The 10,351-nt window shown below is 41.6% G+C and overlaps 1 pseudogene; it reads left to right on the top strand.

Annotated features, from left to right (window-relative positions):
* The window catches only part of LOC103199732, a 53,698-nt pseudogene extending 52,735 nt beyond the window's left edge, over window positions 1-963 (top strand).
* Window positions 964-10,351: the final 9,388 nt, after the last annotated feature.

Raw genomic sequence — 10,351 nt, 5'->3', positions numbered from 1 at the left:
CTGTATGAGACCATGATTGTGAAAAGTCAGGAGAAGGGTTTCACAAATAAAAGAAATATTCTTTGATGGTTACCAGGGGTGGGTGGGGAAGGGGGGATAAACCACTAAGTGGAGGGTAGGCACTTCACTTGTGTGAAGGAAAAAATAAAAGTTAAAAAAATAAATAAACTACAGGGAAATTAAAAAAAAAAAAACTTTCTAATAAAAAAGGCTAAAAGATCAAATATGATGACTGAGAATTGACAATGAGATTTAGCAATATGGAAGTCATTCCACACTAAACGAAGAATAGCAGGCCCTTGGAGATTCCATTTTTCCCTCAGAAAAGGGCCTCTGGTGGCACAGTGGTTAAGTGCTTGGCTGCTAACCAAAACTTTAGCAGTCTGACCCCACCAGTTGCTCCATGGGAGAAAGATACAGCAGTCTGCTTCCATAAAAATTACCGCCTTGGAAACTCTATGGGGCAGTTCTACTCTGTCCTATAGGGGCACTATGAGTCAGAATTGACTTGACACAATAGGTTTGGTTTCTAGTTTACTTGCTTGTTAAAATCCACTGCCTGTCAATTCTAACTCATAGTGACCCTATAGGACAGAGTAGAAATGCCTCATAGGGTTTCCAAGGCTGTAAATATTTACAAAAGCAGACTGCCTCATCTTTTCCTCACACAGTGGGTGGGGGTTCCAAATGCTGAACTTTTGATTAGCAGCCGAGTACTTTAACTGCTGAACTACCAGGACTCCTATTTGCTTATTAATATAGCTGAATTCCTAATTAGTGATGATTCAGGCATTTGCTGAACGTCACTTACAGGAGTCAGGCAGCTTGTTAAGTTCTGGAGATTCACAGATGACTAGGACACGGGCGCTAACTTCAGATGCTACTGAATACCCTGCAGAAGGATGCGGAAGTCACAAGAGGAATCTGAGCAGCACAGGAAAGAAGCTTGCCGTGTGGAGTTAGCTTAGCCTGCCTGCGTTTGAATCCTAGCTCCATTCTTGCTGGCTGGGTTCTCTTACAAACTGAATTTCTTGACACTGAGTCCTCTTCTAAAACGTAGCATCACCTCAGAGTGTTCTGGAAACAATTAAATGAGATTGCACATCTAAAGCACCAAGGAAGATGTCTGATGCAAGAGATGTGTTCAATAAACGTCACCATTACTATTTAACAAAACCAAACTCATTGCCATCGAGTCAGAACCAACTCATAGCGACTCCTCCTTGGGTTTCTGAGGCAGTATCTCTACGGAAGTAGATTGCCCAACCTTCCTTCCGAAGAGTGGCTGGTGGGTTTGAACTGCCAGACTTCTGGTTAGCAGTCAAATGCCTTAAGCACTACGCCACCAGAGAGTATGCATAATGTACTAATGAGGGTCAGAGGACAAAGACCAATCCTGCTAACCATCTACTCCTGTCTGAGGAAGCAAGGAAAATTTCAATTAGCTGACCTCTGTTGTGGTGAGTAGGTGGGTGGAGAAGGACAGAAGCCTCCAGATAAAGATTTCTTGAGAAGGATCCTTTCTTTAACTTGTGGCCAGCCTAACCTTCTGAGAGTGTTTCCCCAGCAGCTTTTGACAGGCACACCAGGATTCTAAAAGACCACACTTCCCAAGGATGAAGAGAGCCAGGACAGCACAGCCATTCCCTACACCCCCACCCACCCACTCTGGTGGTGTAGTGCCTAAGGCATCTGACTGCTAACCAGAAGGCTGGGGTTCAAACCCACCAGCCACTCCTCAGAAGGAAGGTTGGGCAATCCACTTCCATAGTGATACTGCCTCGGAAACCCAAGGAGGGGTCGCTACGAGGTGGATCCAACTCGATGGCAGTGCATTGTGTTGCATTTGGTTACCCACTGCTCTCAAGTTGTTTCTTACTCATAGTGACCCTGTGGGACAGACTAGAAGATCTGCCCCACAGTTTTCAAGGCTATAATTTTTATGGAAACAGACTGCCACGTCTTTCTTCCATGGGTTCAAACCACCCACCCTTCAGTTAGCAACTGACTGCTCAACCACTGTGCCACCAGGGCTCCTTATACATCCCTTACTGTGAAGAGGAGAGATGAAGACCTACAGTCTTCACCTTGCCCCACTCCAGAGGGCACCACTCATGCTGTACTCCAAGTTAATGGCATTCATTAGCACAAGGAAAGACCTCTGGGGTTGAGTGGTACAGCTCCCTGCAGAGTACTCACAGTCACCAAGTCTCAGAAAAATCAAGCCATGGGCTACCTCTGTACAGGAAGTGGTGTGACCAAGACGCCCAAATCTCCTGCACAGTGGATGCAGGAAACTTTAGAAGAGCTTTACAGCAGCTACTGACTCTCTGCTGCTACATGCTGAGCAGTGTGCAAGGGCCTATGGGCACAAAGGTAAATAAGACAGTTCTTAATTTCAAGGGAGTTACATGTAGGAGATAAGGAGTTCTGGTAGATAAGACATTTGGCTGTGAACCAGAATGTAAGCAGTTCTAACCCACCAGCCACTCCATGGGAGGAAGATGGGGCAATCTACTTCCACAAAGGTTTATCACCTCAAATACCCAATGGGGGTCGCTATGAGTCAGAGTCAACTTGATGGCCATGAGTTTGGTTTTGATTTTACATGTAGGAGAGGGAAGAGGTTTACTGGATATGCACTCAAGTGTACAAACATGGAATATTCTTGACTTCTGTAAATTGAAGGCAAATGTTCAGGAAGATAATGACTTCCTGAAAGTTATTATTAGACTTCTTCAATGTTAGATATTTTAGACTTCCCAAGTATCTAAACATCACCTTCACCTGCTCCCTTCAAGCATTCTCATTTCCAGCTCTGCTAAGGTGGCCACTATTGTGGGGCTCTTTCTCCACCTTCTCTTAGGTTCATTCCCTGCTTCGTTCCGAATGAATACTGAGCTGGGAGGAAAGCTTAGCCGCTGAGAGTGGAACTTCAGGCAAATGGACTTGCCTGAGGTAGAAAATGTTTGAACAGGGACCCTTCCAACCATAATGCAGCATATCTCAGTTCATACACCGCCATCTACCTCTGCATCTAGGCCTCAAACTCCCTTCTCTTTAAAGTAGACATCCCCTTCTTATGGGCTCTGGACGTTGTTAGCCTGTTCTCAGCAGGCCAGGGAAAGTCTCAATCATGGCAGCTTAACTAATAGCAACAGCCCAGGACATGTGCTTCATTTCCCTTCTCAGGAGCAGACAACCTAAAGAACAAACGCCAAACTGTATTCTGCTGCATGAGGATGCAGCTTCCTTTATTTCTTTTCATCCACAGTTTCCCAGTTACACAAATTTTAAAATATTTTAAATTGTAATAGCAATAAAATGTAGTAGTAGTGGAGGAAAGGGATTAAAAGAAATAAGAAGTTAGTTAGACAAGAATAATCCATAGCAGGTGATATCAAACTTGCCACAAACCTGGGGTTTGAATAAATTATAAGAAAAAAAAAAAAAAGAAAAAAATGGATTACAGGTAGTCCTTGGGTTACAAATGTGATGGCTCTTAAGTGTGTCTTTAAGTCAAATTAGTAGATAAATTGCAACAGGTGCATACAGTTCTTATTCAGCCTTACTTTAGTGCAAGAAGTCTTGAAGACTTCAGTGGTTTAAAAGCTGTATGTGCAGTAAGTGAAGGTGATTGTGATGAAGAATTTATTATAAGAAGGGGTTGGTTCAATTGCGTCAAAGTGAGGGCAAATTTACATGACATTAAATTACATTACATAACATAACATTAAATGAGTTGTCCATAAGTCAGAAGTTTGCAACCCACGGACTTACTGTATTGAATATTCACTCTCTTCTTCTCCAACAATTCTGACATTGGCCCTGTATTTCTTCCTAACTCCTTACCCCTACCCTTCTATTCCTTATTATCCAGATAGTGATTTTGTGAGACATCACCAGGAAAGCCTGGATTTATAAGAAAGAAGAATTATGAGAGGGTGTACGAGAGGCAGAGGAGATAGTGAGAGAGAATGGTCTGGGTTTGGAAGAATTTTTGGAATTAGGAGTTGAGAGAAGATGCTTCTGGAACCAGCTTCTACACATAAGGAACATTTGAGAAGGGCAAAGATAGCAAGGGATATTTTAAGAAGTTTGAGTATTTTTTAGGAATGCTTTTATCATCTTTAGAATTTCCTCATTAGGCTGAGTTACTTTTGAATTTCCAATTACTCCTATGTTTTTGATATGTGTGTCTTTAAATTCAGCTCGTATACAACCTGTGCACTACACAAGAGAGAAGTACAAGGATACCTTGCTTTTATTCGGGTTATAGTAATAGCATTTGTTTTTGTTTTTTTAAAAAAGTCCTGAGTACCTTTATCATGTGGTCAGTAATTTATATTTAAATACTTCAGCATAGACAATTTACTGGTTCTAATCTTCACTCTTGGAGTAATCTATTTCCCTAATAGGGAAAACGCAATCCACAATGGTCACTAGTATTTGAAAGACTCTGAATAAAGAGTCCACACTCCAGAGGTTGACCCTACAACTCTATCAACTACCTTAATGACCAGTATCATAATGAATAATAACATTGGTTTTTCATTAATGAAATGTTCTTCAAGCTATAGGGTCAACATGGGTCAGAATTGACTTGTCCACACTCAACAACACCAAAGCTATGTATTGGTGTTTGAAGAGCATTTCAAGCTTGGCTAAAAGTACTGTAACAACTCCTCAGCTCTTGCCCAGGAGGGGAAAAATTCTAACAAGGACCAAAAAACTAAGCTGTTACCATCAAATCAATTATGAGCCATGGTGACTCCATGTGTTACAGAGTAGAACTGCTCCATATGTTTTTTTTCACTGTGATCTTAACAAAAGCAGATAGCCAGGCCTTTCTCCCACAGTATTGCTGGGTGGGTTCATATTGCTAACCTGAAGGTTAGTTGTTGTTGTTGTTGTTGTTGTGTGCCGTTGAGTTGGACCCAACTCATAGCGACCCCTCCTTGGGTTTCTGAGGCAGTATCACTAGGGAAGTAGATTGCCCCATCTTCCTTCCGAGAGTGGCTTAAGGTTAGTAGTTGAGTGAAAACTGTGCTACTTCTGGAATGCACCTCAAGCATGATTTCAGACAGAACAGCTACTGATCTGGGAGATTCTTGTCGTCTGTAGCCAATTACAGAGTTAGCTGTATCTAATGGGCACATTTCCTCTCATGGACCTTTCATATGAGTATTGCCAAAGGACCTAAAAAATCAGATTGGATAGTGTAGGGGCCCACTTGCTACTAACTTGGCAGTAAGTGCGGCAGGATTTGGTCAGAAGCTTGCTCCCATTATATTCTGGCAGGAAATTATGAGCAGGAGGCACAGAACCCTCACCAGAGTCCAATCATCAGGGACTACTGTTATTTACAAAAGAACCTAGTGGTTGTGCCTGAGCAAATTAGTTTGCGTCATTTTGCATCTACCTCAGTGATGATACAGAGCGTGGGCCAGCATCTTGAAGACTGTCCAGCTACGAGATTCCACATTCAACAATTTACATAAAATCTGCACCACATCTGCCTCCCATGCCTGGAAGCTGTTACAGTCCATGAAAGGGCTCCCTGTCTTTCAGTCCTCATTAGGTGTTGATCTTTCCATCAATATTGGTTAAAGAAACTGACTAGGTTTTTCCAAAGCCCTATTTTCAAAGGTGCTATTAAGTAGTGATGGGATAATTGATATTAGCAATCACTGGAACTTGACAACAATAAGGCCCCAGGAGCGTGAAGTGGATTCGGCCTCTCACCTCCCTGTCCAAGGAGGCTTCCCTCTGAATTGTATTGTGTGGTGAATGGAGCTGCCCCACTCCTTCCTCCTTAAATGTCTGAACTGAAAGCCTCTTACTTATGCCTCCTGCTGCTCCTTCAGTGGAGGATCCTTTCACCAGCAGCAGGAGGTCAGACACTGTGGAAAAAAACAGTTGGAGACTGAGAAGTGGGATTGTAAACTCTCTTTGGGCACTGGGCACTGACAGGTAGAGAGGTTCCTACAAGAGCTGCAGGGTGTTTCCATGGAAACGTGAAGCAGTATGGACAGGCAGTTAACCAGCATTATTCCACAGAACAAGCTTTTCTCTCTCTTTTTTAAAGAGTCCCAAATTCCACCCAAACCAAGATTTTAGTGAGCACCTAGTGTATGCCAAAGGAGCTCTGGTGGTGCAGTGCATAAGGCGTTTGGCTGCTAACCAGAAGGTCAGCAGTTCAAACCCACTAGCTGCTCCATGGAAGGAAGATGAGGCAATTTACTTCTGTAAAGACATACAGCCTTGGAGACCCAATGGGGATTGCTATGAGTTGGAATCTACTCGATGGCAGTGGGTTTTTCAGCTTTTTAGTATGTGCCAAAAACGATGGAGCTGTGAGTACAAAGTCACTGACATCGAATCCCAGCCAACTCGTACAACCCCTCCTCGGGTTTCTGAGGCAGTATCCCTATGGAAGTAGATTACCCAACCTTCCTTCTGAGGAGTCCTTGGCCTCATGATGCTCCCATCTTGCCTACTTGAATTTGTTCTGAAAAGAAAAGTCCAGAGTGTGTAATGAGAAGATAAACCAAGCAGATTTAACTTTGCCTCGAATGTGTTAAAATGGGAAACTTAAGATGAGTAGGAGTAATACATCCACACATAAATTTATAAATAAATAGATATACACATGTTGAAGATTTATATTTAATTTTTTGTTGTTGTTTTTACTGCTAAGGATGAGTGACCAAAAAATGTTTGAAGATCACTGGCTGTTATGAGTTGTTTCCCCAAAAAGATATTTTAAAGCCCTAACCACTGTGTGTACCTGTGAATGTGAGCTTGTTTGGGGAAATAGGGTTTTTCTTTTGCTATTGGTGGGTTAAGGAGCTCTAGTGGTACAGAGGGTAAGACATTTGGCTGCTAACCAGAAGGTTAGTGGTTCAAGCCCACCAGTTGCTCTGTGGAAGAAAGATGAGACAATCTACTTCTATGAAAATTTACAATGTTGGAAACACTGTAGGGGTCGCTATGAGCTGGAATTGACCATATGTCAGCAGGATTTTTTATCAGTTGAGTCAGAAGAGTTATACCAGAGTAGGGTGGGGCCCAGGAGCTCTGGTGGCATAGTGCCTAAGGCATTTGAGTGCTAACCAGAAGGCTGGCAGGCCTAATCCTAACTCCTTTTGAGTTGTTTTATAAAATGGGAGTGACATGTGACACAGAGGCTATGCATGTATAACCAGCAATGGACTGTTAAGGATTGCCGGCAACTGTGAGAAAGTAGAAGAAAGGCACAGAGGAGGAACCAACATGGCTGAGACCCTGATTTTGACTTTTAGTCCCTAGAAGTGAGAGAAATTCAATCTCTGCTTTTTAAAGTCACCAACTCTGTGGTATTTTGTTAGAGTCGCCCTGGGAAACTAAGTTACTGCTCTAGAATCAATGATTTCCAATTTTTGCTTCACACTAGAATCATCCAAGATCTCACTAAAAGTACAACCTCCCAAGTCCCTATTCTTAGCAATTATGTTCAGTAGACTTGGGGTGAGTTCCCGGAAAATTATTAATAAACACTCCACCTGATTTTGATGAGTTCCATTCGGTAGACCAGTTTCCTAAAAGGCTAATTTATTTACTCTGTTACCAGTCCCTAAGAATGACTTTGTCTGAGGATTGGCCATACTAAATTTAGGGTGAAGAGTGAATTATGTATATTTTTGTGTCATTCCAATATGTTGCTATTGGGATCTACAGTGGCCTAAATCACCTCTCTAATTTCTGGATTAGTATGATAACATTTCTAGCCCATCCCCATCTTATAGCTACAGAATTCATTGATGCAGACTCTTTCTCAACCATCTATTTTGGCCATTCCTTGTAATGTGACCAACTGTCTCTTTGACCCAAGACATAAAGGTTTGTGGGGATGTGGGAATTTCAATGTTAAAACCAGGAAAGTCCTAGGTAAACTGGGACAGGTTGGTCATTCTAGCAAGAAGCGTGGATCTCAACCAACATGTATGCGTTTGGAGTGCTAGCAAGAAGAGTCAGAACCAGAAAAGGTTGACACCTCTTAGGACAGACTAGGAAGAACGGCCTGGAGGTCCACTTCTGAAAATCAGCCAGTGAAAATGCTGTGGGTTACATCAATCTGACCCCCAACTAATTAAGGAAACGACATTGGACTGAATAGAAAATCATTCCATTGTGCATGGCTCCCCATGAGTTGGGGCTGACTCCACAAAAGCTGACCACAATGGTAGAGCAAAGCCGAGGAAATGGTATGAAACGGGGGCCAATCAAGTCTCACCACATGAAGAATAAATTAGTCACATTATTTCATCTGCATTTTTCCTAAGATCCTATGAATAACATTTTAAGATTATTGACTTCTGCAGATGTAAGTTTCTATTTGCATAATTCTTGCAGTGATCTTATTTCAGGATCTTCCACTCTATACTAACAATATTACCCTCCTTTTTTACTTTCAGTTTTGATATCAGTTTATAAAGGGAAGTATAAAAAGTTTTGAAAATATTTTTAGATGCTAATTGAGATAATTGGGTGAATAACATACATTTTTGTCATGCTATTTCTTAAATTTTCCTGGAATTTTCCCCGGTGGTTACAAATATCTCTTTGATTGTCAAGCAACAGTACCAAAGATAATTTTACCTATTTCCCCACATTGGTCCTGCTCGATATATTACACAAATTGCAGTTGGTGCGCAGGTAAAATCACAGACTACAGTTGAGAAGGCTTTTTTTAAACAGCAGTGCTTTGCCTCCATCTGGTGGACAACACTGTCTTTGCACCACCAGCTGTTCTCAAACTTGGCGAAACATTGGCACCACCTGGTGCTTGTGAATAATCCCAGTAGGCAAGACGGTTTTCAGACCAATTTAACTCAGAAACTCTGGAATAAGATTCAGGTGTCAGTATCTTTTAGACGCTCTTTAGGCAATTTTAATGTATAATTAGGGTTAAGAACCACTGAGATAGAACCAGCTCTAAATCAGTGATGAATTCTGAGACAGTTATCCCTCATCACATAAAGGAAAAAGACCAAGCTTTGGAGAATCTTCCAAAAGTCCTCTTTACCCCTTCCATCCAGAGGAGAAATCATCAAGAAGTTGCTAGCAGCATAAGAAATGTTAAGTTACTCTCAGTGTGAATTCACATACGGTTAGGCAGAATGTACTGAGCAGACACACACATGCACGCACTCAGGCTTGTCCCTGAGCAAAACTGTCAATGACTTTCAATCTAATCCTGACCCCTTATGTGTTTACCGATACCTCTCATACATATTTTCTCATTTAACCCACGCAAGAACCTGTTAATGGGAGTAGTCCTTCTTTCCATGAGTTTCAATTCTCACCTGAAGACACAGGTCCCTAAAGAATGTCAGGTAAGCACTACAGCCTCAATTTTCCCTCCATCTTCTCACTCATTAAAACTTACTTTGTCTGGGTCTGCTTCTTTCTCAGCTAAAATCTTCTCATACAAATCCCCACCCACCAATAACGGCTCAGCCCTCATCTTAATATTTGTATTCTTGGTATAAAACTTAGTTATGAATAAAGGTGACCATGTTCTGTTGGACTAGATGGTTCTGATCAACGCTCTCACTGAGAACAAGAAAAGCTGTACAAAATATATATCATTAAGAGACAAGGCGAGCCAGAGAGGGAGAGGTCATCTTTGCTACACATACAACTGAAAAAAGAACTCATATCCAGAATATATGGAACACATACAAATTGATAAGAAAAGGACTAGCAACATGGGGGGCGGGGGGAATACAAAATGCAAGGCACTTCACAAAAGGGGATATTCAAAAGCCAGTAAACTTATGTAAAACCTCTCAACCTCATTAGTAAGCAAAGAAATGCAAATAAAAACCATAATTAATGTATCTACAGTACCCATCAGGATAGCTAACATTAGAAAGACTGACAACACCAAGCGGCAGTGAGAAACTCCAACTCACACACCCAGCTGGTGAGAGTGCAAAATGATTCAGTCACTTTGGAAAATTGTTTCACAGTATCCGCTGAAGCTGAACACATATTCTATGACCTAGCAATGTCCTACAGAAATGCATGTAGGTGTTTACACATCCCAAAACCAGAAACTTAAAATGTCCATCAATAGCAGATAATTTGTGACATACTCATGCAACAGAATATAGCAATAAAAGTGAAAAACTATAGGTACACACAGTAACCCGGATAAATACACAAATGGAATATTGCATAGATGAGGTCAGACACAAAGAGTGTGTGTATAGACTGTTCTGTCACATTTATATAAAGTTCAAAGCAGGCAAAGCTACTCTACACCGTTAAAGCCAAGATAGTGGTTATTTTTGGTATTGCAAGC

This window comes from Orycteropus afer, unplaced genomic scaffold (assembly GCF_000298275.1).
Source record: "Orycteropus afer afer isolate SDZICR_OR568_19922 unplaced genomic scaffold, OryAfe1.0 scaffold00118, whole genome shotgun sequence".
Classification (NCBI taxonomy): Eukaryota; Metazoa; Chordata; class Mammalia; order Tubulidentata; family Orycteropodidae; genus Orycteropus; species Orycteropus afer.
The sequence above is the reverse complement of the archived record's forward strand: the minus strand, read 5'-3'. Positions and strand labels throughout refer to the sequence as shown.